The following is a 27561-nucleotide window of genomic DNA, read 5'->3' on the forward strand; positions in this document are numbered from 1 at the left end:
GGCGGTCACGCCTAGCCTGGTCACCACTTGATTCTATAAGAGGTCTAGACAACCTCTCGTCTCGAAGTACACTCTATTTTCAATTTGTTTTGTCAAGTGTCACATAACTAACCGCTCTGCAAATACAATATGATTATCCCCAGAGCGGTGCTCCTTTTACCTGCGCTGCAGCCAGGTGGGGTGAAGCCTCTCAACCTACACAGAAGGGTGAGTGTATACTTGAGATGATATCCTAGTACGAAAGAACATATTGCAATGCCATTATGATTACAAACGGAAACAATATGTATAACATTAAGTGTCCTATTTGTTTCTCCGTTTGTTTGTTTGTTTGTTTTACATGTTGGATCCTTTACCATTATGCACTGACAGTATACGGTTGAGTACGCCTGGATGTCCAGGTGATATTTTTATTATTTACTTTATTTATATTTACAAAGCAGTAGTGTACCTTTTTAGGTCCTGAGGAATGCATTAGAAAATCTGTTCTTGTGAAATGCAGAAACATGTCGACCACCATTACGTGCGGTTATTATTTAAAACCTGCACCCACACCTGCCTTTTAATCTTAGGGATTGGGGGATATTAATAAAAATTCTTTTTTCCACCCAATTCACCTAATTTTATAATTACCCTTCACTTTTCCACTCCTATCACTATACACTGCTTTTGTCATTAGCCACTATCATACCCTTCTGCTCTGCCCTCACATCACTTTTCGGTCACGGTAATTATTTACCGGCCATCTTGTCTCCTGGGTAAGGAGATCCCAAATGATGACAATAAGGGCGGTACAGTGTGGCTTCTGATGGGAACAATAGTTTTTTCTCCATGTACTTCTGAGTCTTGACTTGACCGTTCACTAATTATTATTTCTCACTGATACTGTCTTGTATGCATTTGGTGTAGTGGTCTCTCCTGCTAGACTTACTGACTCTTTTTTTGACCCCCAGATATTATTTGTTGTTGTATATTGAGTCCGGGGCTTATATCTGGTTGGTCGGTAAACCTGCCCTTAGACCCTCCCTAACTTTTTGTTGAACGTGTTACTAGTACAGCTAAAGGCTGTGGGTCTTTTTAATACTGGTTGACTACTGTGGTCACCAACGCAATAGAGTATACTTCGAGAATTTCGCTTTGTGGTTTGGCCGCCTTACCTGTCATTTTGAATGATGGCTACCAACTGGGGTTTGGCTTTTGAAAGCGCTGAAGTACAAAATATCCTAGACGAAAATCCTAGCCTTTTAGATAATGTCCCTGTTCCACCTCAAGCAACAAACAATGATGACAGTTGGAATAAAGTTCTAATCCTAAAGAAGTCCCACTCCAGAACTTCCGTCCATGGTATGATCATGGCACAATACCTTCGAGGCAACTGTGCTCCCACAGGCCTCATCGTCAACAATGCACCACGTCTTTTCCTTGACGACAAGGAATTTCTCAAGGATTGGGCCATGATAGCTTGGAGATGTACGAGGGATTGGCTGGTCCTGATCATCAAAACCGCGAAAAGAATTGCGGATACCATCCTGATTGAAATTCAGGTTCTTGAGGGACAGATTAAAACCACTTTAAAAAGTGGACAATTTAAAAAGGGACAGGATGATACGGATAAGAATAATAAAGATTTTAAAGAATCTATCTTATCTACGAAATTAGAGAAGTTCAAAAAGGACTTAGCGAGATTTTCAATGGATAAAGTGTACCCATATAGTAGCGACACTTATACAGCACCTACATTCAGTCGTAGTGGCAAAAAGGGTGGCTCCACATATGGCACCTCCAGTTCAGATGGGACCTCTAGTGACTCAGACACATCACAAACCGGGTCGTCTAACCAAGCCCCTAGGGGTCGTGGTAATAGGAGGAATTGGGGAAAGCAACCGCAGAACTTTGGAAATTTCCAACCATGGTGGCCTATTAACCCATGGATGATGGGCCCAAACTGCCCTCCGCAAATGGGCCCGCCCTTCTGCCCACCACAGATGCAACAAGGCCCGGGGTCGTTTCCTTTTTTAGGTTTTGGCCAGAGACGAGGCAGAGGCAGGAGGAGACAAGGAGCAGTGCCACAACAAGTTCATTGGAACACGGACACGAATACCCCGCAACAATCGAGGATGGATCTACGCAGCGGGAAGAAAGTCCCCCAAGACGCTGCGGGAACAAGCAACCAGATGGCATCGTGATAAACCTTAGTTCACACACACTTTCTACCAATGAAGAAGGCCTCTTAAACAAAGGCTTGGGATTTGTAGCTACCCAGAAAGGTGATCCTTTTCTGGCCCAAATTGAACTATCCCAGCTGTTTAGGAAAATAAGGTTGCACTATTTCTTTACAAAATCGACTAATTTGGAAACCATCACCAAAGATAACAACACTGGTTTGAAGAGACCTTCCACGTTCAATCCACCAAGTGCCACCCTACCATCCAAAGTTCTGACTTTTGAAGCAGCTGTGGAGAACGACGTCACAAACCTGTACAAAAGAGAGGTCAAGCCCTTCATGAATCTCTCCAAGGATGAACAGCAAGCCTTGCGCTCACTAACTTCCAACGACAAAATTACCATCAAGCCGGCCGACAAAGGCGGAGCCATCGTTATCTTAGATACCGAAGTATATAGAAATGAATGCCTCCGGCAACTAAGTGACCGCAAATCCTATCTACCGTTGAGATCGGATCCAACAGAAGGGCTACAAACCAGAATAAGTGCCTTGGTAGAGGAAGCCACGAGTGAGGGATGGATAACATCACAGGAAGGACAGTATTTAGTAACAAAACACCCCACGATTCCATACTTCTACTGCCTCCCTAAAGTGCATAAGCCACTAAGGCCACCACCCGGTAGGCCTATTATTTCAGGCATTGGGTCGGTATTAGAACCCCTCTCAACCTTTGTCGATCACTTTCTTAACCCCATGGTTAAAGCAATGCCTACCTTTCTCCAAGACACTAAAGATGTCCTAAGACTCCTTCCAACGATACAATATAACATCGAAACTGACATCTTAGTATCGTTCGATGTAGAGTCCCTTTACACATCGATCCCCCAAACTGAGACCTTGGAAGTAGTGGGTACACTTTTGGAGCAGAATAACCATCAATCCATCACTCCAATCCCCTTCATCGTGCATTTAGCAGAAATTGCTATGAAGGAGAACTACTTCCGCTTTGAGGACACATTCTACCTGCAAACGTCCGGGACCAGCATGGGCAGTGTTTTCGCGCCGAGCCTGGCGAACTTGTACGTGCACCATTTTGAACAACAAAATGTCCTAGCAACCACCAATCCATATCTATCATCAATATATATATGGAAACGTTATATTGATGACATCCTGGTGGTGTGGCGTGGCACGGAAGAAAATCTCATGTCATTCCACGGTTGGTTGAACGGCAAGAATGCATATCTTAAGTTCACCATTGAACACAGCAGAACATCTCTGGCTTTCCTTGACCTAAAGTTGAATGCAACTCCCACCGGCATTGAATCGGAGCTATATCGCAAACCCATGGCCAAGAACGCACTTTTGCGATACGACAGCTGCCATCCGCGAGCCCTGAGAGACAACCTACCTTTCGGTCAGTTTCTCAGGGTACAGAGGAACTGCTCCAAAAAGGAATCCTTTGAGGTGCACTCCAGAAATTTGGAGGCTCAACTGAAGGAGAAACAATACCCCAAGAGAATCATCCGCCGGTCAAAAAAGAGGGCCTCAAATAACAACAGGGAGGCCCTACTTGAAGTCCACCCTCACAAGGAGAAAACGGATCGTATTGCTTTCGTAAACACCTTCAACAGCCGATCAAATCAGTTGCAAAAGATCATAAGGAAACACTGGTCTATCCTCAAAACCGGAGGCGACGACATCCCCCAGCCCATGTTTGCCTACAAGAGAGGACCAAACTTAAAAGACCAATTGGTCCACACACGCCCGCGCAGTAAGGAGGTGAGGCAAGTGGGTACCCTATGGGACCTACCACCCGTAGTGGGACACCATCCGTGCGGGAATTGCACTGTCTGCCCCCAGACCAACAAGTCCACTGAGATTGACATCGGCACTAACCGCCCATGGACACAATACAAGTTTACGAATTGCAACAGTAGTAACTTGATTTACTTAATTAAATGTCCATGCCAATTACAGTATGTCGGCATGACAACCAGAAAGATACGGACACGCATCCAGGAACACAAAAGCACAGTGCGGTGCCGGAAACAGGCTACCCGACTCACCGCACACTTTCTGGAGAAGGGTCATGGTCCTGAAGAGTTTTACTGGACAGTCCTTGAGCAACCGCACATCCCTGATTTATGTGCGGACGTCAGCCGTTTTTTGTTCAAGATTGAGCAAAAATGGGTTTACCGCCTTAACAGCGACAAGGAGGGCCTTAATGAGCCTATACCCTGGATGTCTCTCTGAATGGTGCCTTGTATAATGTCCCTCTGAATGGTGCCCTATACAATGTCATTATGCATTGTTCACTAACATTTGTCAGAAAACCATCAAGCACCCACGCTCCAGTATGTATACACTCTGATACTAATGACGCGGAACTTGTGATCTTAAATACCACGGAGTGTGTTTTAGCAATGTACATCTATACACACTGTTGTGCAGCTTTATAGCACTTTTTTTCATCAATTAGAGGCAGAAATGGGTAGCGAACTACATCTCCCATAATTCTAAGCATCACGTGATTGTTTCTGTCACGTGATGTCTGAAGAATTACAACCATACAAAACATCACCTCACTCCGCGATCGGCGCCCCCCCGAGCAGTACTGAAGACTGCCCGGAGACACCGACGGAGAGGTGAGTGAACGCTGCGCTAACTGCTTTTTCAATGCGCGTGGCGTCTGTTCTCTCCTTGCGCAGATACGGAACACACGCCGCTAGAGGCCACTCCGCTCTTAAAGATATAAAGCGTTGCAGGTATCGCTTTGACCTCGTATTACTTGTGCGCTTTTAAATAATGCTCACACGGAGCGTTTGCCATGTATAACAGGTCTCCGTGTGATTAACGAGTGTTGGGCTAATCATGAGAGCGACCCATTCTTACGCCCGTTTTGAGCGCTCAGTGAGTACTTCGCCCCTATACATAATGCGATAGACTCAAAAGATACCAACGCTGGGTGGTCATCCCTATTGATTGTGATAGATTACGGCGGTCACGCCTAGCCTGGTCACCACTTGATTCTATAAGAGGTCTAGACAACCTCTCGTCTCGAAGTACACTCTATTTTCAATTTGTTTTGTCAAGTGTCACATAACTAACCGCTCTGCAAATACAATATGATTATCCCCAGAGCGGTGCTCCTTTTACCTGCGCTGCAGCCAGGTGGGGTGAAGCCTCTCAACCTACACAGAAGGGTGAGTGTATACTTGAGATGATATCCTAGTACGAAAGAACATATTGCAATGCCATTATGATTACAAACGGAAACAATATGTATAACATTAAGTGTCCTATTTGTTTCTCCGTTTGTTTGTTTGTTTGTTTTACATGTTGGATCCTTTACCATTATGCACTGACAGTATACGGTTGAGTACGCCTGGATGTCCAGGTGATATTTTTATTATTTACTTTATTTATATTTACAAAGCAGTAGTGTACCTTTTTAGGTCCTGAGGAATGCATTAGAAAATCTGTTCTTGTGAAATGCAGAAACATGTCGACCACCATTATGTGCGGTTATTATTTAAAACCTGCACCCACACCTGCCTTTTAATCTTAGGGATTGGGGGATATTAATAAAAATTCTTTTTTCCACCCAATTCACCTAATTTTATAATTACCCTTCACTTTTCCACTCCTATCACTATACACTGCTTTTGTCATTAGCCACTATCATACCCTTCTGCTCTGCCCTCACATCACTTTTCGGTCACGGTAATTATTTACCGGCCATCTTGTCTCCTGGGTAAGGAGATCCCAAATGATGACAATAAGGGCGGTACAGTGTGGCTTCTGATGGGAACAATAGTTTTTTCTCCATGTACTTCTGAGTCTTGACTTGACCGTTCACTAATTATTATTTCTCACTGATACTGTCTTGTATGCATTTGGTGTAGTGGTCTCTCCTGCTAGACTTACTGACTCTTTTTTTGACCCCCAGATATTATTTGTTGTTGTATATTGAGTCCGGGGCTTATATCTGGTTGGTCGGTAAACCTGCCCTTAGACCCTCCCTAACTTTTTGTTGAACGCACACACATAGGTATACAAGGCGAATGTGCTGCATATACGCAGCACATCGGAAATGCCAAATCGAGATGGACAGTGTGTCTGCCACCAGGGATGTAGAATAGGGTGCCCTGGCAGGGATGTCACGCACCAATTGTGGAATAATTTACTCTAGCAACAAACTGAATGTTAACATAGTTTATGGAGGTGAGGTTACTGAATGTTAACATAGTTTAAGGAGGTGAGGTTCCTCGTTTGACATTGGTAAGATAACTCCGTGGTTAGAACAAGTGCTCAAGAGATCTGTATGCAATATCTGGTTAAAGATGTGAATCAAGAGCCTACTGCAAACATGGGCCTGTTTTGTATTTTTATTTTTTTACCATAATATGTATTACCATCATTACCATACATACAAGCTCAGTTAACAAATCAAAACTTGCATTACAAAAATTAAGTTAAAACCCCACAAGGATTCTGCATGGCATCATTTTTAATCGTTGTGGGGTTTTAACTTACTTTTTGTAATTTAGGTTCGATTTTTGATTTGATACACTGGGCTTGGTTGGATGGTAATGATGTTAATATATAATATGGTAAAAAAACATTCATTTTGTATTGTGTGTGTATATCTTGGAAACTTGTGAAGTGACATTCAAGTGTACCTTTGTCTGTTGCTGAATCTGTCAGGAAGGTTCCACCTCCACTGCTCTATTTGACACCCAGCTGCTCCCAGCAGGCGGAAAACATGTACAGAAAAAGTTAATTATTGTGCAGCGAAGGACAGCGCCTGCCTTCAGGGTGCAGTTTTGAACATCAAAGTGAACTGAATGTGCATGAACCCCCGAAAGTGTTGTGGTGTCAGCACACCGAGTCTGGGCATATTCAGGAAAATCTAGTGCAATCAACCCGAATTCTGGTCCATCACTGTTCCTGAACTGGAATCCTACTGGTTCACAATCTGTCCCAGCACTGGTTGTCCCATGTAATGTTTTTAAGGTGTCGCCTAGCGATGCGGCGCATGCACTGTCGCCTTGGCGAGACCTATAGTCGCTGCTTTCTGTGCCGAATGGAGACAGGAGGTGGCACGCGCGGACAGGAGATGTGCACTCGCGGACAGGAGATGTGCACTCTGTACGCGTGCACATCTCCTGTCCCCGGAGGCTGGCAGCGAACACATCACACGCTTTCAGTTTCCCTCCCCCCGTCGGCTCCACGGAGCCAGCTTGTTATCAATACCACAGAAGTGGCCTGCCACAAGTCTGAATCAAATTCCAATTACAACTTATTGCTTTTGAAGCCGCATGTTACCCACAATTCAGTAAAAATCTCAGGCCTTTAGATTGCATCTCCTGTGGCTGGGTAGGAATTTTAGCATTGTAGGGTTAATATGCGTTGTAGAGCTGACGATCAACTTTGTGGTGCAATGGCTACTGTGTGGCAAAGACAAATGTATCGGCATGGGCGAATTTTGCGAATTCGCCATCCGTGGATTTGCGATCCGCAAAATTCGTGAATTTGTGCAAATTTGCGGATTTTTTTATTTTTGCGTGTTCGCGGGGCTCTTGGCGGGTTCGCGGGGTGCTTTGCGTGGTCGCTGGTTTTTTTTTGTGCGAGACCGCGATGCGCCCTCTGGTTCATCACTGACACCCTCTCGGTTTTTTTGTGCCCTTCTGCCCTCTGCCCCACTCGTTTTTGTGCCATTCTGCCCTCTGCCCCACTCGTTGTTGTGCCCTTGTGCCCCTTGCCCCACTCGTTTTTGTGCCATTCTGCCCTCTGCCCCACTCGTTGTTTTGCCCTTGTGCCCCTTGCCCCACTCGTTTTTGTGCCCTTGTGCCCCTTGCCCCACTCGTTGTTGTGCCCTTGTGCCCCTTGCCCCACGCGTTGTTGTGCCCTTGTGCCCCTTGCCCCACTCGTTGTTGTGCCCTTGTGCCCCTTGCCCCACTCGTTTTTGTGCCATTCTGCCCTCTGCCCCAATCGTTGTTGTGCCCTTGTGCCCCTTGCCCCACTCGTTTTTGTGCCCTTGTGCCCCTTGCCCCACTCATTGTTGTGCCCTTGTGCCCCTTGCCCCACTCGTTTTGGTGCCCCTTGCCCCACTCGTTGTTGTGCCCTTGTGCCCCTTGTCCCACACCAATTACAACTTATTGCTTTTGAAGCCGCATGTTACCCACAATTCAGTAAAAATCTCAGGCCTTTAGATTGCATCTCCTGTGGCTGGGTAGGAATTTTAGCATTGTAGGGTTAATATGCGTTGTAGAGCTGACGATCAACTTTGTGGTGCAATGGCTACTGTGTGGCAAAGACAAATGTATCGGCATGGGCGAATTTTGCGAATTCGCGATCCGTGGATTTGCGATCCGCAAAATTCGCGAATTTGTGCGAATTTGCGGATTTTTTTATTTTTGCGTGTTCGCGGGGCTCTTGGCGGGTTCGCGGGGTGCTTTGCGTGGTCGCTGGGTTTTTTTTGTGCGAGACCGCGATGCGCCCTCTGGTTCATCACTGACACCCTCTCGGTTTTTTTGTGCCCTTCTGCCCTCTGCCCCACTCGTTTTTGTGCCATTCTGCCCTCTGCCCCACTCGTTGTTGTGCCCTTGTGCCCCTTGCCCCACTCGTTTTTGTGCCATTCTGCCCTCTGCCCCACTCGTTGTTGTGCCCTTGTGCCCCTTGCCCCACTCGTTTTTGTGCCCTTGTGCCCCTTGCCCCACTCGTTGTTGTGCCCTTGTGCCCCTTGCCCCACTCGTTGTTGTGCCCTTGTGCCCCTTGCCCCACTCGTTTTTGTGCCATTCTGCCCTCTGCCCCAATCGTTGTTGTGCCCTTGTGCCCCTTGCCCCACTCGTTTTTGTGCCCTTGTGCCCCTTGCCCCACTCGTTGTTGTGCCCTTGTGCCCCTTGCCCCACTCGTTTTTGTGCCATTCTGCCCTCTTCCCCAATCGTTGTTGTGCCCTTGTGCCCCTTGCCCCACTCGTTTTTGTGCCCTTGTGCCCCTTGCCCCACCCGTTGTTGTGCCCTTGTGCCCCTTGCCCCACTCGTTTTTGTGCCATTCTGCCCTCTGCCCCAATCGTTGTTGTGCCCTTGTGCCCCTTGCCCCACTCGTTTTTGTGCCATTCTGCCCTCTGCTCCAATCGTTGTTGTGCCCTTGTGCCCCTTGCCCCACTCGTTGTTGTGCCCTTGTGCCCCTTGCCCCACTCATTTTTGTGCCATTCTGCCATCTGCCCCAATCGTTGTTGTGCCCTTGTGCCCCTTGCCCCACTCGTTTTTGTGCCATTCTGCCCTCTTCCCCAATCGTTGTTGTGCCCTTGTGCCCCTTGCCCCACTCGTTTTTGTGCCCTTGTGCCCCTTGCCCCACTCGTTGTTGTGCCCTTCTGCCCCTTGCCCCACTCATTTTTGTGCCATTCTGCCCTCTGCCCCAATCGTTGTTGTACCCTTGTGCCCCTTGCCCCACTCGTTTTTGTGCCATTCTGCCCTCTGCCCCAATCGTTGTTGTGCCCTTGTGCCCCTTGCCCCACTCGTTGTTGTGCCCTTGTGCCCCTTGCCCCACTCGTTGTTGTGCCCTTGTGCCCCTTGCCCCACTCGTTTTGGTGCCCCTTGCCCCACTCGTTGTTGTGCCCTTGTGCCCCTTGCCCCACTTGTTTTTGTGCCATTCTGCCCTCTGCCCAATCATTGTTGTGCCCTTGTGCCCCTTGCCCCACTCGTTTTTGTGCCATTCTGCCCTCTGCCCCAATCGTTGTGCCCTTGTGCCCCTTGCCCCACTCGTTGTTGTGCCCTTGTGCCCCTTGCCCCACTCGTTGTTGTGCCCTTGTGCCCCTTGCCCCACGCGTTGTTGTGCCCTTGTGCCCTCTGCCCCACTCGTTTTTGTGCCATTCTGCCCTCTGCCCCACTCGTTGTTGTGCCCTTGTGCCCCTTGCCCCACTCGTTTTTGTGCCATTCTGCCCTCTGCCCCACTCGTTGTTTTGCCCTTGTGCCCCTTGCCCCACTCGTTTTTGTGCCCTTGTGCCCCTTGCCCCACTCGTTGTTGTGCCCTTGTGCCCCTTGCCCCACGCGTTGTTGTGCCCTTGTGCCCCTTGCCCCACTCGTTGTTGTGCCCTTGTGCCCCTTGCCCCACTCGTTTTTGTGCCATTCTGCCCTCTGCCCCAATCGTTGTTGTGCCCTTGTGCCCTTTGCCCCACTCGTTTTTGTGCCCTTGTGCCCCTTGCCCCACTCATTGTTGTGCCCTTGTGCCCCTTGCCCCACTCGTTTTGGTGCCCCTTGCCCCACTCGTTGTTGTGCCCTTGTGCCCCTTGTCCCACACCAATTACAACTTATTGCTTTTGAAGCCGCATGTTACCCACAATTCAGTAAAAATCTCAGGCCTTTAGATTGCATCTCCTGTGGCTGGGTAGGAATTTTAGCATTGTAGGGTTAATATGCGTTGTAGAGCTGACGATCAACTTTGTGGTGCAATGGCTACTGTGTGGCAAAGACAAATGTATCGGCATGGGCGAATTTTGCGAATTCGCGATCCGTGGATTTGCGATCCGCAAAATTCGCGAATTTGTGCGAATTTGCGGATTTTTTTATTTTTGCGTGTTCGCGGGGCTCTTGGCGGGTTCGCGGGGTGCTTTGCGTGGTCGCTGGGTTTTTTTTGTGCGAGACCGCGATGCGCCCTCTGGTTCATCACTGACACCCTCTCGGTTTTTTTGTGCCCTTCTGCCCTCTGCCCCACTCGTTTTTGTGCCATTCTGCCCTCTGCCCCACTCGTTGTTGTGCCCTTGTGCCCCTTGCCCCACTCGTTTTTGTGCCATTCTGCCCTCTGCCCCACTCGTTGTTGTGCCCTTGTGCCCCTTGCCCCACTCGTTTTTGTGCCCTTGTGCCCCTTGCCCCACTCGTTGTTGTGCCCTTGTGCCCCTTGCCCCACTCGTTGTTGTGCCCTTGTGCCCCTTGCCCCACTCGTTGTTGTGCCCTTGTGCCCCTTGCCCCACTCGTTTTTGTGCCATTCTGCCCTCTGCCCCAATCGTTGTTGTGCCCTTGTGCCCCTTGCCCCACTCGTTTTTGTGCCCTTGTGCCCCTTGCCCCACTCGTTGTTGTGCCCTTGTGCCCCTTGCCCCACTCGTTTTTGTGCCATTCTGCCCTCTTCCCCAATCGTTGTTGTGCCCTTGTGCCCCTTGCCCCACTCGTTTTTGTGCCCTTGTGCCCCTTGCCCCACCCGTTGTTGTGCCCTTGTGCCCCTTGCCCCACTCGTTTTTGTGCCATTCTGCCCTCTGCCCCAATCGTTGTTGTGCCCTTGTGCCCCTTGCCCCACTCGTTTTTGTGCCATTCTGCCCTCTGCTCCAATCGTTGTTGTGCCCTTGTGCCCCTTGCCCCACTCGTTGTTGTGCCCTTGTGCCCCTTGCCCCACTCATTTTTGTGCCATTCTGCCATCTGCCCCAATCGTTGTTGTGCCCTTGTGCCCCTTGCCCCACTCGTTTTTGTGCCATTCTGCCCTCTTCCCCAATCGTTGTTGTGCCCTTGTGCCCCTTGCCCCACTCGTTTTTGTGCCCTTGTGCCCCTTGCCCCACTCGTTGTTGTGCCCTTCTGCCCCTTGCCCCACTCATTTTTGTGCCATTCTGCCCTCTGCCCCAATCGTTGTTGTACCCTTGTGCCCCTTGCCCCACTCGTTTTTGTGCCATTCTGCCCTCTGCCCCAATCGTTGTTGTGCCCTTGTGCCCCTTGCCCCACTCGTTGTTGTGCCCTTGTGCCCCTTGCCCCACTCGTTGTTGTGCCCTTGTGCCCCTTGCCCCACTCGTTTTGGTGCCCCTTGCCCCACTCGTTGTTGTGCCCTTGTGCCCCTTGCCCCACTTGTTTTTGTGCCATTCTGCCCTCTGCCCCAATCATTGTTGTGCCCTTGTGCCCCTTGCCCCACTCGTTTTTGTGCCATTCTGCCCTCTGCCCCAATCGTTGTGCCCTTGTGCCCCTTGCCCCACTCGTTGTTGTGCCCTTGTGCCCCTTGCCCCACTCGTTTTTGTGCCCTTGTGCCCCTTGCCCCACTCGTTGTTGTGCCCTTGTGCCCCTTGCCCCACTCGTTTTTGTGCCATTCTGCCCTCTGCCCCAATCGTTGTTGTGCCCTTGTGCCCCACTCGTTTTTGTGCCCTTGTGCCCCTTGCCCCACTCGTTGTTGTGCCCTTGTGCCCCTTGCCCCACTCATTTTTGTGCCATTCTGCCCTCTGCCCCACTCGGTTTGCCCTTGTGCCCCTTGCCCCACTCGTTTTTGTGCCATTCTGCCCTCTGCCCCAATCGTTGTTGTGCCCTTGTGCCCCTTGCCCCACTCGTTTTTGTGCCCTTGTGCCCCTTGCCCCACTCGTTGTTGTGCCCTTGTGCCCCTTGCCCCACTCGTTTTTGTGCCATTCTGCCATCTGCCCCAATCGTTGTTGTGCCCTTGTGCCCCTTGCCCCACTCGTTTTTGTGCCCTTCTGCCCTCTTCCCCAATCGTTGTTGTGCCCTTGTGCCCCTTGCCCCACTCGTTTTTGTGCCCTTGTGCCCCTTGCCCCACTCGTTGTTGTGCCCTTGTGCCCCTTGCCCCACTCGTTTTTGTGCCATTCTGCCCTCTGCCCCAATCGTTGTTGTGCCCTTGTGCCCCTTGCCCCACTCGTTTTTGTGCCATTCTGCCCTCTGCCCCAATCGTCGTTGTGCCCTTGTGCCCCTTGCCCCACTCGTTGTTGTGCCCTTGTGCCCCTTGCCCCACTCGTTTTTGTGCCCCTTGCCCCACTCGTTGTTGTGCCCTTGTGCCCCTTGCCCCACTCTTCTGTGCCATTCTGCCCCAATCGTTGTTGTGCCCTTGTGCCCCTTGCCCCACTCATTTTTGTGCCATTCTGCCCTCTGCCCCAATCGTTGTTGTGCCCTTGTGCCCCTTGCCCCACTCGTTGTTGTGCCCTTGTGCCCCTTGCCCCACTCGTTTTTGTGCCATTCTGCCCTCTGCCCCAATCGTTTTTGTGCCCTTGTGCCCCTTGCCCCACTCGTTTTTGTGCCCCTTGCCCCACTCATTGTTGTGCCCCTGTGCCCCTTGCCCCACTCGTTTTTGTGCCATTCTGCCCTCTGCCCCACTCGTTGTTGTGCCCTTGTGCCCCTTGCCCCACTTGTTTTTGTGCCATTCTGCCCTCTGCCCCAATCGTTGTTGTGCCCTTGTGCCCCTTGCCCCACTCGTTTTTGTGCCATTCTGCCCTCTGCCCCACTCGGTTTGCCCTTGTGCCCCTTGCCCCACTCGTTTTTGTGCCATTCTGCCCTCTGCCCCAATCGTTGTTGTGCCCTTGTGCCCCTGTGCCCCTTGCCCCACTCGTTTTTGTGCCCTTGTGCCACTTGCCCCACTCGTTGTTGTGCCCTTGTGCCCCTTGGCCCACTCGTTTTTGTGCCATTCTGCCCTCTGCCCCAATCGTTGTTGTGCCCTTGTGCCCCTTGCCCCACTCGTTTTTGTGCCATTCTGCCCTCTGCCCCACTTGTTGCTGTGCCCTTCTGCCCTCTGCCCCGCTCTGTGACCTTCTGCCCTCTGCCCCACTCCTGTTTTATTTTACAATGGCGCCGGCAAGCTGCCAGCGCCATTCTAAAATAGTTACTAAGTTAGCTTCATCAGGAAGCACTAATAGATAAAATAAAGCAGGTGCTCGAGCACCTGCATTTTATCTATTAGTGCTTCCTGTTGAAGCTAACTTAGTAACTATTTTAGAATGGTGCTGGCAGCTTGCCGGCGCCGTTCTAAAATAGTTACAAGCTTGAAGCTTGAACTTTTGCCCCCCGGATCCGTTCCGCTCGCGGATTTTCGGCAAATTCGCGGGAATTCGCGGATCGCGAATTTGCCAAAAATCCGCAAAATCCGCGAGCGGAACGGATTTTGCGCCCATGCTTACAAATGTACCACCAGGGAACTGAAGATCACTCGCGCCCTCCCCTCTCACACACACAACAAACAAGCATTGGCAACAACACATCTAACACCAGGGAACTGAAGATCACCAGCCCCTCTCCTACCCACAAGAAACAAGCACTGGCAAATACACATCAACTACCAGTGAACTGAAGATCACCCGCGCCCTCCCCTCTCACAACCACAACAAACAAGCACTGGCAAAGACAAATCAACCACCAGGGAACTGAAGATCTTTCAGCCTGCCCCTCTCACACCCACAACAACCAAGCACTGGCAAAGACACATCTAACACCAGGGAACTGAAGATCACTGGTACTCTACTCTCACACCCACCAGCAACATACAAGCACTGGCAAAGACAAATCTACCACCAGGGAACTGAAGATTACCCGCCCCTCGGAACCACAAGAAACAAGCACTGGCAAAGCCAATAGGTCTCGCTTTTGGGGCGTTAGAGTTTAGATAGAGCTATTGTCTTTGTTAACGTTTTTAATATGTGTTGTAGAGCGGACAATCAACGTTGTGGTGCGATGGTACTTTGATTAAAAAATAAAAAAGTACCCATCTCCAGGTCACTGAGGCATTCACTCCAATCACTCCGTTATTTTCTTGGTTAAACTTTTTGTGATTACATGAGCTCAGGCAGACATCTAAAACTGGCTGTAGCTAGTACTAAACAATCTAAAGGGCAATCATTTAGGAATCATATGCAAACAAACATTTGCAATGCAATAGGTCTCACATTTACGCAAGTTTAAGCCATTGCAATTGCAAATGATAATGCCTTTTATTTTGGTTTTCTTTTAAAGCACAAATAAAAGGCATAGTCATTTACAATGCCAATAGCTTAAAGGCGCATAAATGCGAGACCTATTGCATTACAAATGCTTGTCTAAGGACAGTCGTTACTATTGGGGCAGAAGAGGCTCGTATCCAAATGGCTAATGTTCTAAAACTGGTTCTCCAGTTTGACCACAATTTATTCTACTAAGAATCGTTTTCTTCTCTGTCTACACATATCTGTCATGTGGGCATGTTAGAAATAGTACAATGCGTTGTAGAAACAGGCATTGACAGTCAGTAAGTATACCTTCTGTATATTGCATTCACAACATACAAGTATGAATTCAAACATACAAGAGTCACGCAGAGCCACACACGTACAGACATCGATTCCACACAGTTCAGTACACTGACTCCAGCAGTAATGCATATAATCTGGTGCATCAAGAAAGAATAGGATCATGTGCAACTGGAGGCATGGGGTGATGCAATGCAGAGGAGCAGTGGTGCTGCATGGCAAAGGAGCGGTGGGTGCAGTGAAGAGGTCGACACTGGGAATTACAAGTCATGGGAGCACTGAGTAATGAACTGTTCATGGCCACAGGACTGTGTGCAATTTTAATTAAGACATTTTATTGGATTTTCTATTTAAACTAACATTTGCATATGGAATATCTCCAAATAAAGGGAGGATAGTTTACTACACAATATGCTTTGAAGTAGCATGTCGATACAAAAGGGGGTGGTGATGGACGGAGCATCTGAACCAATCAAACACTCACACCCAGTCAACAGATCTGGGTTTAATCCATCACCGTTCTTTAGCCCACTCTGCCACCCCAGTTCAGACATGGCCATATGCAAATCAGTCTGACCCTGTGCCTCATGGGAACAGCCCAGCCCGAACTGCCAAGTTTCTGGAAATTCTGGCTTTCACACTCATGGGTACACCACCACTAATACCAATATCACCACCACCAATATCCATACCACCACCGCAGCGCCTCTCGCTCACTAGTAATAGGCAAGGCTGGAGCTGCAGCCAAAACCATCCCTCCCTCCATGCCTGCCATAAAGCACAGCCCGCCCTGCACCAGGAGGTGAGGCCAGGGCCCTACTACAGCTAGAATGTTTTTTATTAGGCCAAAGATAGCAATGACACTAACACTTTTACATCTTCTTCACTGCACTATTCATCACTACTTTGAAGACGTCGCAGGCCAGTCTCTACCTCTGATATTTACAATCTAATAAGCAATTGAGAAGGCCCTTTATTGCAGTGCAATAGGTCTCGCATTAGCGAGAGTGTAAGCTAATAGTATTGTAAATAACAATGCCCTTTATTTATGTTTTAAAACCCAAAACATAAATAGAAGGCATTGCCATTTATAATGCCAATAGCTCAACCTCGCGTGAATGCGAGACCTAATGCATTGCAAATGCTTTTTATAGTAGTTATCAGGAACCACTATAGAGAGCCACCTTTGCCTTTAGAGATTTCAGGTTGAACAAAAGTAACTCTTCCAGTTCTATTCGTTTCACGCCCACGTGTCCTTTCCAGGATATGAACCGGTTACTTGCTGTTTGAATCCAGACGCTGATGGATTCCGCGTTGAAGCGTTCAATGCTCGCGCGTAGATTGTGGTGATAAGGAGACACGCACGAGTGGGAGTGAGTCTTGATTTTCTCTCAATGGCATTCCCTCCGGTTACATGTGTATACATATTTGCAGGAGTGTTCTCCACTGTATTACAGTGGCAATACTAAAAGAATTTTCCGAGCACTTTCGTGGTCCGATAATAGCCCGTCCCCGGAGGTACATCCCTGTAGAGGATTTTTGCAGGTACATTTATTTAACACAACACCTTGGCGAGCTTGCATGAGATAGTATATCATTAAAACATTTTCTGACTTAGATTGTGCTCTGCTTTTTTCTGGCCTTAGAAATGGGGCAGTATTCGAGCAACTGTGACAACGTCTTTCGGAGCAAGGAATTGCTTTACTTTTTAACTCCGGCAATTCTACAATAGGATCTAACAGTAAGTATGTTGCACCACCAGTGTGACGCTATTTATAGTTAGCTATTTGGAGTAGGAGTTTTAGGAATAGGGTTCACAGTATGGTTGGGATTGAATAGGTAACCCCCTTTTCTATCACTGACTTGTTTTCGGCACTAGGTGGTTGGATACACTCATATTTTTGAAAGTTTCTGAATCTTTCCTTGTTTTAGATATGATGGAATTGGCATGCACATGTGTGGTGTCTACTTTTTCTTTTGGGTTTTGATGCCTTTTGAATTCATTTCTTGTCACCACACTCATTTGTGTTACTAAGCGCAAGTTGAGGTTTCTTCAGCACAGCCCGATACTTTATCCATAGGTATTTTGAAATATAGTAATATGATTTATATATTGGGAAATTGTACTTTAGGTTGTTCCTTGTACCCCTGTCCTGATGAGGCACAACTAATAGGGCTGAAACGAGTCGACAACTGGAGAAGGAGGAATCCGTTGAATATTGAATAAAACGTAATACCAGACATGCACACAGGCACGTTTTTTTGAGGTGGATAAGATACCTCTAAGGTGTAAAGGATTACCTCACAGTGGATCGCATTGTATTTAAGGAACAGACACTTTTTTGGGGGGGGGGGATTTAGGAAACAACTATTCTTGTTTTGTGTAATCTTGTATGTTTTGTAAATGTATACTGCACATATTTTCGTTGGATTTTGTTGATCATGGTTGACATACAAAATGATGATTAGTCCTAACCAGATATGATATTAAAATAAATAAATTGTGGTTATGACCTGGAATGAGTTATGGATGTGACCTTATTGAAATATATGTGAATTTGATGGGATATTGAACCAGTGTATAGGAATAAATAAATGTACCCTATTATGAATCCTTATGATATTTGTTCCCCCACATCATTTTTGTTTTGTGTGCGTAAAATGGCCACACCTGCAAAAATTAGAACAGTTGAGAATCTACCAAACAGGTTTTACAAGAATAAATTTAAAAATGTGAGTTCTTGTTTAAATGCAGTTTTAAAAATAGCAGATAATACAAAGCCTATTGTTTCAATGATTTTAGCAAACCCTGTGGAATTAGAAGCATGGAGGACATTTTCAAGCAGGTTAGCCAAATGCATCAGACACTGCGGTTCCAAAAGATGCTGTATCTTGTTTACAGATGCAAAAACAACAATTGATGGACGGAATGCTGAACAATGTCAAACCTTCACCCCAGTACAGAGATCTGGCCCTTAATCCATAGTCTTTTTGCTCGCCATTCCAGTTTAGACCCAGCCATATGCAAATCAATCTTGACCCTGCTCCTGATGGGAAGGTCTAGCCCGAACTGCCAGGTCCTTTCTAGATGGGAAACAGGTATCCTGGGACCCGTTTCAGGGTATCACCCCTCATCAGCCAGGCTTGCTTGGGTGGGGGTGAATGTTTGCATTGTTCAGCATTCTGTCCATCAATTGTTCTTTTTGCTTTTGTCGCCCTAAGTGGGAAGGGTACGCCTAGATGTGGGTCTCGTGCTCACAGCAGCACTACTTTCAAAAAAGCCTGCAGTGGCGGTTGCCTATTAAAGAATATGGTGGGGCGTGATGGTGCCAAACTCACAATAAACACTGCCCTTCCCCCCGGCGTCCCATGAGCAGGAAAGGAAGGACATCCTTCCTGCTCAGTAGAATGCAAATCCAACCAATCCTGGAGCTACTCTCAGAGTAACAGCATTTCAAGGATTGGTGCAACCAAGCTAACCATGCGCTCACGTTGAGGCTGAATTCCTGTGCCAGCAATCCCCCGGCTATGAAACAGCCAGGGGATTGCTGGGTCTACAGTGTGTATGCCGGGTTGGCCGTGGGTAGCCAGCCAGCCAACCCGACATGTACACTGAAAGGGGCAGCAGTAATCCTGCAATACTAGGATTCAGACCCTCCCCGTCTCACACTCTGTACATCGCGAGCATGAGGCAAAATAAAATGGCATTATTATGCCATTTTATTTATGTGTATTTGCCTGCTGCAGCCATCGGGGAGACGTTTCTCCGCTCATGTGGCAGTGCCACAGCTGCTAGCCTAGCTGATGAGGGGTGTTACCCCGAAACCAGTCCCAGGGTGCTTCTTTCCGGCCCAGGGAGGACCTGACTTGGCAGTTGGGGGAGGACTGTTCCCATGAGGAGCAGGGTCAAGACTGAATTGCATATGGCTGAGTCCAAACTGGGATGGAGTGGTGAGCAAAAAAACAATGGATTAAACCCAGATCATTGTGACTTTGGGTGAATGTTTGCATCGATCAGCATTCCCTCCATCTTTTGTTCTTTTTGCTTTTTTCGCCCTAAATAGGAAGGGTATTCCCAGACATGGATCCCGTGCTCAGTGCCCCACTGCATTTTAAGCTTGCCTGCCTGATATGGGGTGATATCCCTGAACTGGTCCCAGGATGCTTGTTTACGGTCCAGAGAGGACCTGGCTTGGCAGTTGGGGCTGGACTGTTCCCATAAGGAGTAGTGTCAAAAATGATTTGCATATGGCTGAGTCCAAACTGAGAAACAAAACTATGGATTAAACCCAGATGTTTGTGACTGGGGGTGAATGTTGGCATTGTTCAGCATTCCGTCTATCATTTGTTATTTTTGCTTTTGTTGCCCTAAGTGTGAAGGGTATGCCCAGACGTGGGTCCTGTGCTCACTGTGCTACTACATTCAACCTAGCCTGGCTGATGAGGGATGAGACCCCTAAACTGGTCCTAGGATGCTTGTTTATGGTCCAGGAAGGACCTGGCTTGGCAGTTCGGGCTGGACTGTTCGCGTTAGGAGCAGGGTCAAGACTGACTTGCAAATGGCTGGGATCAGACTGGGGTGGCGTGGTGGGTGGCATTTATTCTTTTTGCTTGCATATTGGTTACAGGGCGTACTGTCTGAAGGTTAAAAATCTGTATTACAAACATGTAAATACTAACTGAGAAAGGCCCTTTTCCCCTACCCCAGCCAAGGGCAAGTTGGACAAAGTTGGACAAATACACTAAAGTGCTCCCGGCGCACCCCGGGGGCGTGGGGGGAGGTGGCAGAGGATGCGCAGCCTCCCTCGGACACATCCCTGCTCCTTCAAGCCATCCAAAATTCCAGGGAGGTGTTGGAGGGGAAGATCTGAGAGGTGTGTTCCGAGGTCTCGTTGCTCCACCAGGATCTATACATCAATATAACCAACTTCTCTTGTAAGTATGAGACTTTATTAATAGTCACTATAAAAGGAGAAACTAGGCCACTGATAAATTCAATAAGGGTCCTCCAAGATTTACATGGCCGTATGAATTTATTCGCTGTTCCCTTTCTATTAAAAGGTCCCTATATCTCCTTTTTCAATTCTTTTATATGCCCTTCCATCTCCTGGAAAGCTAGTATCGCAAGGAAATGAAATTTATAGTGTTGATGTATTGCTACACGAATACTATTTGCAAATAAGGTTTAATTCTAGGCTACAAGAAAATCTGTAAATCGTTTTTTAAGATTGTAAAAATAGTAATTTTATGTATGTAATTTTCCTTTTTGTAAATTTACCCTCCTTCTTTTAGATATTTTCGTGGCTGCTCCAGAAGAAGGCGCTGGTCGCCGAAACGCGCGTAGAGAATTATTTTGCCACCTTCTTTTAATTTCATAGGCATTCGAATATGTAATATGTAATTTGTGTATTATGTTTATCTTTCTTTGTGGAAACCATATTTTTTATTGTGCATTTTAATTTTAAAATATTGTACTGTGTCAATTTTTTAATTGTCAATAAATTGTCGAAACCAAGAAGTATTGTTGTAGCCTAGTTTCCTTATAAAAATTAACATTGATTTATTTCGTTATGGTTGCCTAGATTGCTACATATCAATTGCTTACTCTTTCCCTGGTCTAGGAACCTTATTCTTTTGTACCCAGGGGGTCCTTGTTAAATACACGCGGTGTCAGAGCGGGTGACAGAGGCCGAGACCTGGGTCTCAGAAGTGGAAGACGTGATTAAGGACCTCCAGAAGGGGATGAAAGAGGTCGGTAATACAATGGCAGATATGCTGTGGAGGATCGACGATGAGGAAAACCGGCCCGAAGAAACAACCTCTGCTCCGTGGGTTTTCCGGAGGGCGTGGAGGGATCCAACGTTGCAACCTTCCTAACTAACTGGTTGACCGATGTCATCCCACTAGAGCAGTTCTCCCAGTGCTTCATCATAGAACGTGCTCACTGCGCATTAAGTGCTAAACCTCCTCCCGGAGCTCCGCCAAGACCCATTATTGTGAAACTCTTGAATTTTCTAGATAGGGACATGATCCTCTGAGAAATGCGCCGCAAGGGGGAAGTCCGCTTTGACAGCTCGAAGATCATGATGTTTTCAGATTACAGCCGCGAGGTGCAAAGACAGCGCCGCACCTTTGATTCGGTTAAGACTAAGTTGTGAGCCCTCCAGCTTCAGTACATGCTCTTGTTTCCGGCAAAGTGAAAAGTTCCATTCCAGGGGAAGGTTTTCTTCTTCCAGACTCCGGAGGAGGCATGGGCATGGGTGGAGGAAAGACCAGTGCTACAGCCTCGGAAGGAGATGTCTCCAGACGCCCGACAAAGAGGAGCTAGAACTAATGAGGATGGGTCTCCGAGGAGACGGAACAGCCACAGCTACAGGGCGACCCCGGAGAATCCGTAAAGGCACACCATATGCTAGAAAACATCTTACGCCTCTCACAAGGAGTCAAGATGATCGCAAAGAGGATGACACTCCATCAAAAATAGATACGGCACAGGGCATCGGCTCCCCCAACCAGCAATCGGACTCGGACGATACTGACAGGTCATCTGGCCCAGCATCAAGACATCCACTAGAAAAGGCAATCTTGGCACTCGAGGATACTTTGCCCACGAGTGATGGCCCCCCTGACCGGGCTATTGCAAGCTAAACTCCGGCGGGGAGGACCTACGTGCCGTTTCCCACCCCCTCTTCTCCCTCTTTTCTCTTTTCTCTCCACCCCTTTTTTCCCCTTTTCTCTCTACTGTCTGTTGGCTGTTCAACACTTTCTGTCTCTGGCTCTTCTTCGAAGAATTGCTGGAACCTGTACAGCAGTTGACCTGACCACCAGTACAGCAAAAACTGTAAGAGTTGGGAATTCTGGGCTTGTGATCGGGAGAGGGCTGGAGGGATCAACAGACCAACCTATCCGCACCAACCAAAGGCCATTTCCAGAGATGGGGGGGGGGCAAGAGGTTCAAAGGGGATTGAGGGAGGTGGGGAGGAGGGGTTGTATACAGTTTGATGTTAGAAGTTTTTATGTTTGTTTGTCAAGCACGAGGATTACAAAACCGAGACAATTGCATAACAGGAGAAACACGGAGGACATTCACCCTACCCATCTTAACTTCCCCGTTGTAATGTTATCAGTGATACCATGGCCAGGAGTCCCACCCTGACGGGCCTGGCTTGGAACGTTAATGAACTGGGAGACAAGATCAAACGTGGACTAGTGTCACAACACATAAAACAACTCCACAATGAGGTTGTGATGCTACAGGAATCGCATCTCAAGGGAACACAGTGAAGGTTTATTGCTCGTGGGGCTTACAGGGTTCTGGCACATTTAGGGTTCACCATTGGGGCACGTGGAGTAGCAATCCTGATCAAGATGAACATTCCCTTTCAAACTACATGCATTTGGCACGACTCCCTGGGCAGGTACATGGGAGTCCAGGGGACGTGGTGTTATGTTATATTTTGGTAAAGCGCAAACAGCTGCCCCGGCAAAGAGGCGTCCCGGCGCTAAGAAACTACAGAAACTCTACTGAGGATGGGAAGAGAGGGGGTGGGGTGGCCTAGGGGGAGGGGAATAGGTAGACGTCTTGATGGCCTTCCGGAAGGTGGACATGTTATCCAAGGAGCAGATGTTCAGTGGCAGGGTGTTCCAGAGCTTGGCTCCCAGAACCCTGAAGGAGCGACCGCCAGTGCGGCAAAGTTTTGTGCGAGGTACGCTCAGTAGTAGTTGGCCAGAGGAGCGTAAATTGCGCCGCGGTACGTAGGGTATGAGGAGAGGTCGGAACAGTTCTGGGCGTCCGAATTTGATGATTTTGAATGTCATAATGAGACTTTTAAACTGGATTCTGGAGTCAATAGGTAACCAGTGCAGCTTACGGATTGTGGCTCTAGCGGAGCATCTGCGAGGGAGACCAACCAAGGCTCTTGCCGCAGAGTTCTGCACGCGTTGCAGTCGTGCTATCTCTCCTTTGTTGGCACCCAGAAGAAGAACATTAGCGTAGTCCAGGCGGGAGAGGATCGTACCTTGGACAATGAGTTGTCGACCCTTGGCGTCGAAGAAGCCAAGTATGGGGCTGAGACTTCTCAACAGACCGACACACGTAGCTGCCACCTTTTTTGTGTGAGTTTGAAAGCTGAGTGCGGAGTCCATCCAAACTCCTAGGTTTTTGACCAGGGATTTGGGAGGTGGGATTGTACCTAATGACGAGGGCCACCAGTGCTCATTCCAGTGGCTGGTGTTTTTTCCAAGGAGCAACACCTCCGTCTTGCCTGCATTAAGCTGCAGGCAGTTGTCCGTCATCCATTGTGCCACTGCAGCAAGGCCCTCCCTAAATCTCGAGGCCGGGATAGACGGGCCTTCCGTGAGAGTGATGGCCAGCTGCGTATCATCAGCGTAAGACACCAGCGTGAGGTCCAATTTTTTTGCCACTGCCGCAAGTGGCTGCACGTAAAGATTAAAAAGGGATGGGCTCAGTGCAGAGCCTTGCGGGACTCCCTGTCCGATGGAATGGGGTTTTGATAGAAATGGGGGAGCTGATACCCGGAAGGATCTGTCTTTCAAAAAAGAACGGAACCAATCCAGGGCCAAGCCGGAGATCCCTACTGTCTCCAGACGATCAAGTAGGATGTTGTGGGACACCGTGTCAAAGGCCGCGCTGAGGTCAAGAAGAATCAGCGCGGCACTTTGACCGGCATCAAGGATCGTCCGGAGGTGTTCGGTCATTGCCAAAAGGGCAGACTCAGTGCTGTGGCCCGGTCTGAACCCATTTTGGGATGGGTCTAGGATGCTATTTTGGTCCATGTGTAGAGACAGGGCATTATTGGCATGGGCCTCAGCAAGCTTGGACAGCCATGGGAGCAGGGAGATAGGCCGGACATTTTCCGGTTTGGAAGGGTCCAAGGTGGGTTTTTTAATGATAGGGGAAACCCAAGCTTGTTTCCAGGCTGTCGGGACATAAGCCGATGAGAAGGAGAGATTCAGTATGGAGGCTAGGGAAGGCAGATGCCGGATAGAGACCCTCCTGATATGCATATATGCACTCCCCAGACTGCAGGCCCCCACCATGATGAAGGTAATTGATGTACTGATCTAAACACCTTCCGCACTACATATAGTAGGGGGGACTTTAATGATGTAATGGATCCGGCCATCAACCGTTCTGAGGGTGGGGTCTGATCGACAACCACCACACCACTACAGCGTTTCTCCATGACGATGGGCCTGACGGACATTTGGCGGGCAAAACACCCCCAAACCAGACAATATTCCTTCCACTCGGGCCCATGACTCACACTCCAGACTGGACTACATATTTGTTTCCAGAGGGGAAGTATACAGTGAAAGGACTGCAAACTATACAGCCAGGGGCCTCTCTGATAATTCCCCACTCTTGGCGGAGTTAGGTTTGAGGGAGCGCGGCGGGATTCGGGGTTGGAAACTTAACCCATGGGACCTGCAGAATACCAAAATTGCAAAGGGTATCAAGGCAGACACGGACATATACTTCCTAGAAAACAAAGATTTCGTCTCATTTGGTGTGACGTCTCGGAGGCTACGTGACAGGGCTCAGAATCGTATCACGTGGGAGAGGTGGCAGAAAGACAAGTGCCTGATTGATTTAGAACAAAAAATAAACGATTTAGACGCACAGGTTGTTCAGCATAATGATCCCGAACTGTCCTGTTGCAGCGAGCTTCAATCAGGAGCCACTTGAGATCTTTCAGTGAAGGGATGATATTTTAACATTTCTTTGATTCCTGTGACCATTCTCGCTGCTGCCTTAAGAGTGTTTCTGAAGGGTGCCTGTGAGGGTAGTTTCCGTAGTCCAATAAGTGCTGTCTTTTGCACAGTAAGTAAAGTAATAAAAAACAAACTTTGACACAACTCATAACATCAGACATTAGATATGAAGACATAGTCACCATTGTCAAAGAGCATGGTATGAAGGAATAACAGATGCAACTGGCAGCGAAGGTCAGGCTCCAAAAGTCAGAAGAACTGTTGATCATATGACATATAACAGAATGTCAGTAAGGCTCACTATATGAAGACATGCTAATAAGTATATAATCAAAAGAGGGAGGAGGAAGCAGAGATACATTTGGCTTCCTATCAAAGGTAAGTAATCAAAAAGAGAATGGATCACTTGTAGTTGTATTACCAGGGTTAGGTGTGTTGACCAACTTAAAAACCCTCATTCACGTACAGGAGTGGTAGAGGGGTATATCTTGGTTCTCCGCTTCTCTTAGAACATGAAAGCATCATCATTGGGTAAATAGTAAAAAAAAATATTACCTATTACTGGGATGAAAGAAAATTCAGATAATCTCAATTACATACAACAATCAATGCCCCAGTGCAGATACTTCGCTGGGGGTGCTGTGATCTTAATTTGCAATGTGTCGCAGTTGTCAAATTCATGAAGTGATTACAGGTGGGATATAAAACTTCCCAGGAGGATAAAGGCTAATTTAGGTGACAGAATAGGGTCATAAAATGGCAGAAGACAGTATTTCTCATACTTTGGTATTGTGGCTGTGATTGGCTATCTCATTGGTTAACAAATAGCTCTATTCTAATTATGATGTAAAACTAATGCACTTCACACACACTGAGTTGCTGACAAGGCGTGCCCTGTAAACCATGCGCCATGCATACACGGGACGCGGTGGGTTGTTTTTAGAGTATGTCCCAAAGCATTGCAGACAACGGCGAGATGAGCGTGTCGTGCATGACCTGCTCGATGTCTTGTATTACTGTATAGACGCACTTCAATGCGTTTCAATGTCATTGTAAATATTGCGTGTAGATAAATATGCTTGTTTACTTCACTTATAAGAGGCTTCAGTTTGAAGCTAAAAAGAGAATGTTGAGCACCGATATGTGGAAAGTGAAACGGAGGGTGTGTTGTGTGCACTTAGCTTTATTTACACAGTACGGCGCTCACCTACCTTGTTACACATGCTCATAAGGACAGGAGCTTCATTAATTAAAAATGATAGTGGACAGAAGGTCCCATCGATGTAAGAGATATGTATCATCAACTAGTTCACATCACCACAGACATTTTAATGTACATCCATAAAACAGTGAAATGATTGACCAAAAAATAGTCTAACATCAACCACATTAGACTAGTATAATCAGCTATCGAAATAAGGACTTCTTTCTATTTGTTGTAAAGAGAAAAGATGATCGATTGTGTCTTTTTCGCAAAGCAACATCATAAGGAGCAAAGAGTACAGTTCCATAGAGGTTAGGACCTGGATACCCCATATAAGAGCCTACAAAGTGCAGCTTAACTGGGTTATCACATAATATTACAACCTTTTCTTGACGTAGTGACTACCAACTTTCTTTAATAAACTTTAAAGCTGAAAAAGTGATAGTAGAAATACCACAGACTTGTTTAGTTATAGTTTGAAAACTATTAGTCAGTCAACCAACTTTATTTCGGCACAGAAAGCTATAAAAGTGAGTAATAACAAATCTGATTAAAAACAATATTAAATCTAAAAAGCGAAAACAAATACATAATAAAAAAAATATACAATTCTCAATAGTATAAATAAGACAAAAATAATGGTAATTGGGAATGTTGAATTAGAATAAGCCTAAGTAGAATCTAGTGAGGTGCCCTCAGGCTTCTGAAGACCGGGAACACCCTCTCAGGGAGCCAACATTCCAAAACAAATTTCAGACGTCGGTAAATATACAGACTTTGCACTCAATTAAAAAGTGAAATGCACAGGAATAACCCCTCAATCAACTGGTGTCACAGATGGACATCATCTAACAATCAGAAACAGCTTTATTCGATTAAAAAAAGATTAATCATAAAAGCAGGAATACACAGTACATTAAACAATAAGCAGAATTACAATACAATTGATTTCCTAATTTTATAAATAGACTTTAAAAATGCACCAACAGAGGCTATAATATAGACTGTCTCCAACCTTTGCAGAGCTATCATTGCTGGTTGACAATTCCTCACACCAAGACATTTTAAAACCGGAAGAATCCACCTTTTCCTAGAAACAGAATAAAATTTACACAAGAACATAACATGTAAGGTAGATTGGGTCGATAATTCATCACATGGGCAATTACTTAAGGATTTGGACCAATTGTTCTGTTCCGGATAACTTAGTAATCTATAAATAATTCCCAAGCGGAAACAAACTAACAAAGATCGTTCAAAATCGCCCTGTACAGTTTTAAGATAGGGTTGAATCGTTGTGCAAATGAGTGTCAACTGATGAGCCTGGACAGAGGTCTTCCTCAATTCAATTTCGAGTCTTCGCTCATTTAGATAGCCCATACACAACTATTTCAGGTCTCTCCTCGAGATGGTACATAAGGTGGTAGGATCATTATAATACTCCTGGTTATCCAAATTCTGAAAAAAGGATTTAAAGTATACTAA

At 47.3% G+C, this 27561-nt stretch overlaps 1 long non-coding RNA gene across 1 annotated transcript; it reads left to right on the top strand.

Annotated features, from left to right (window-relative positions):
* The first annotated feature begins 16451 nt into the window (after positions 1-16451).
* Positions 16452-20649, top strand: LOC144785509 (uncharacterized). The gene is made up of 4 exons (XR_013601937.1): positions 16452-16682; positions 16784-16878; positions 19846-20072; positions 20430-20649. It is a non-coding gene; the product is annotated as an uncharacterized LOC144785509 (long non-coding RNA).
* Positions 20650-27561: the final 6912 nt, after the last annotated feature.

This window comes from Lissotriton helveticus, chromosome 10 (assembly GCF_964261635.1).
Source record: "Lissotriton helveticus chromosome 10, aLisHel1.1, whole genome shotgun sequence".
In the NCBI taxonomy this organism is placed as follows: Eukaryota; Metazoa; Chordata; class Amphibia; order Caudata; family Salamandridae; genus Lissotriton; species Lissotriton helveticus.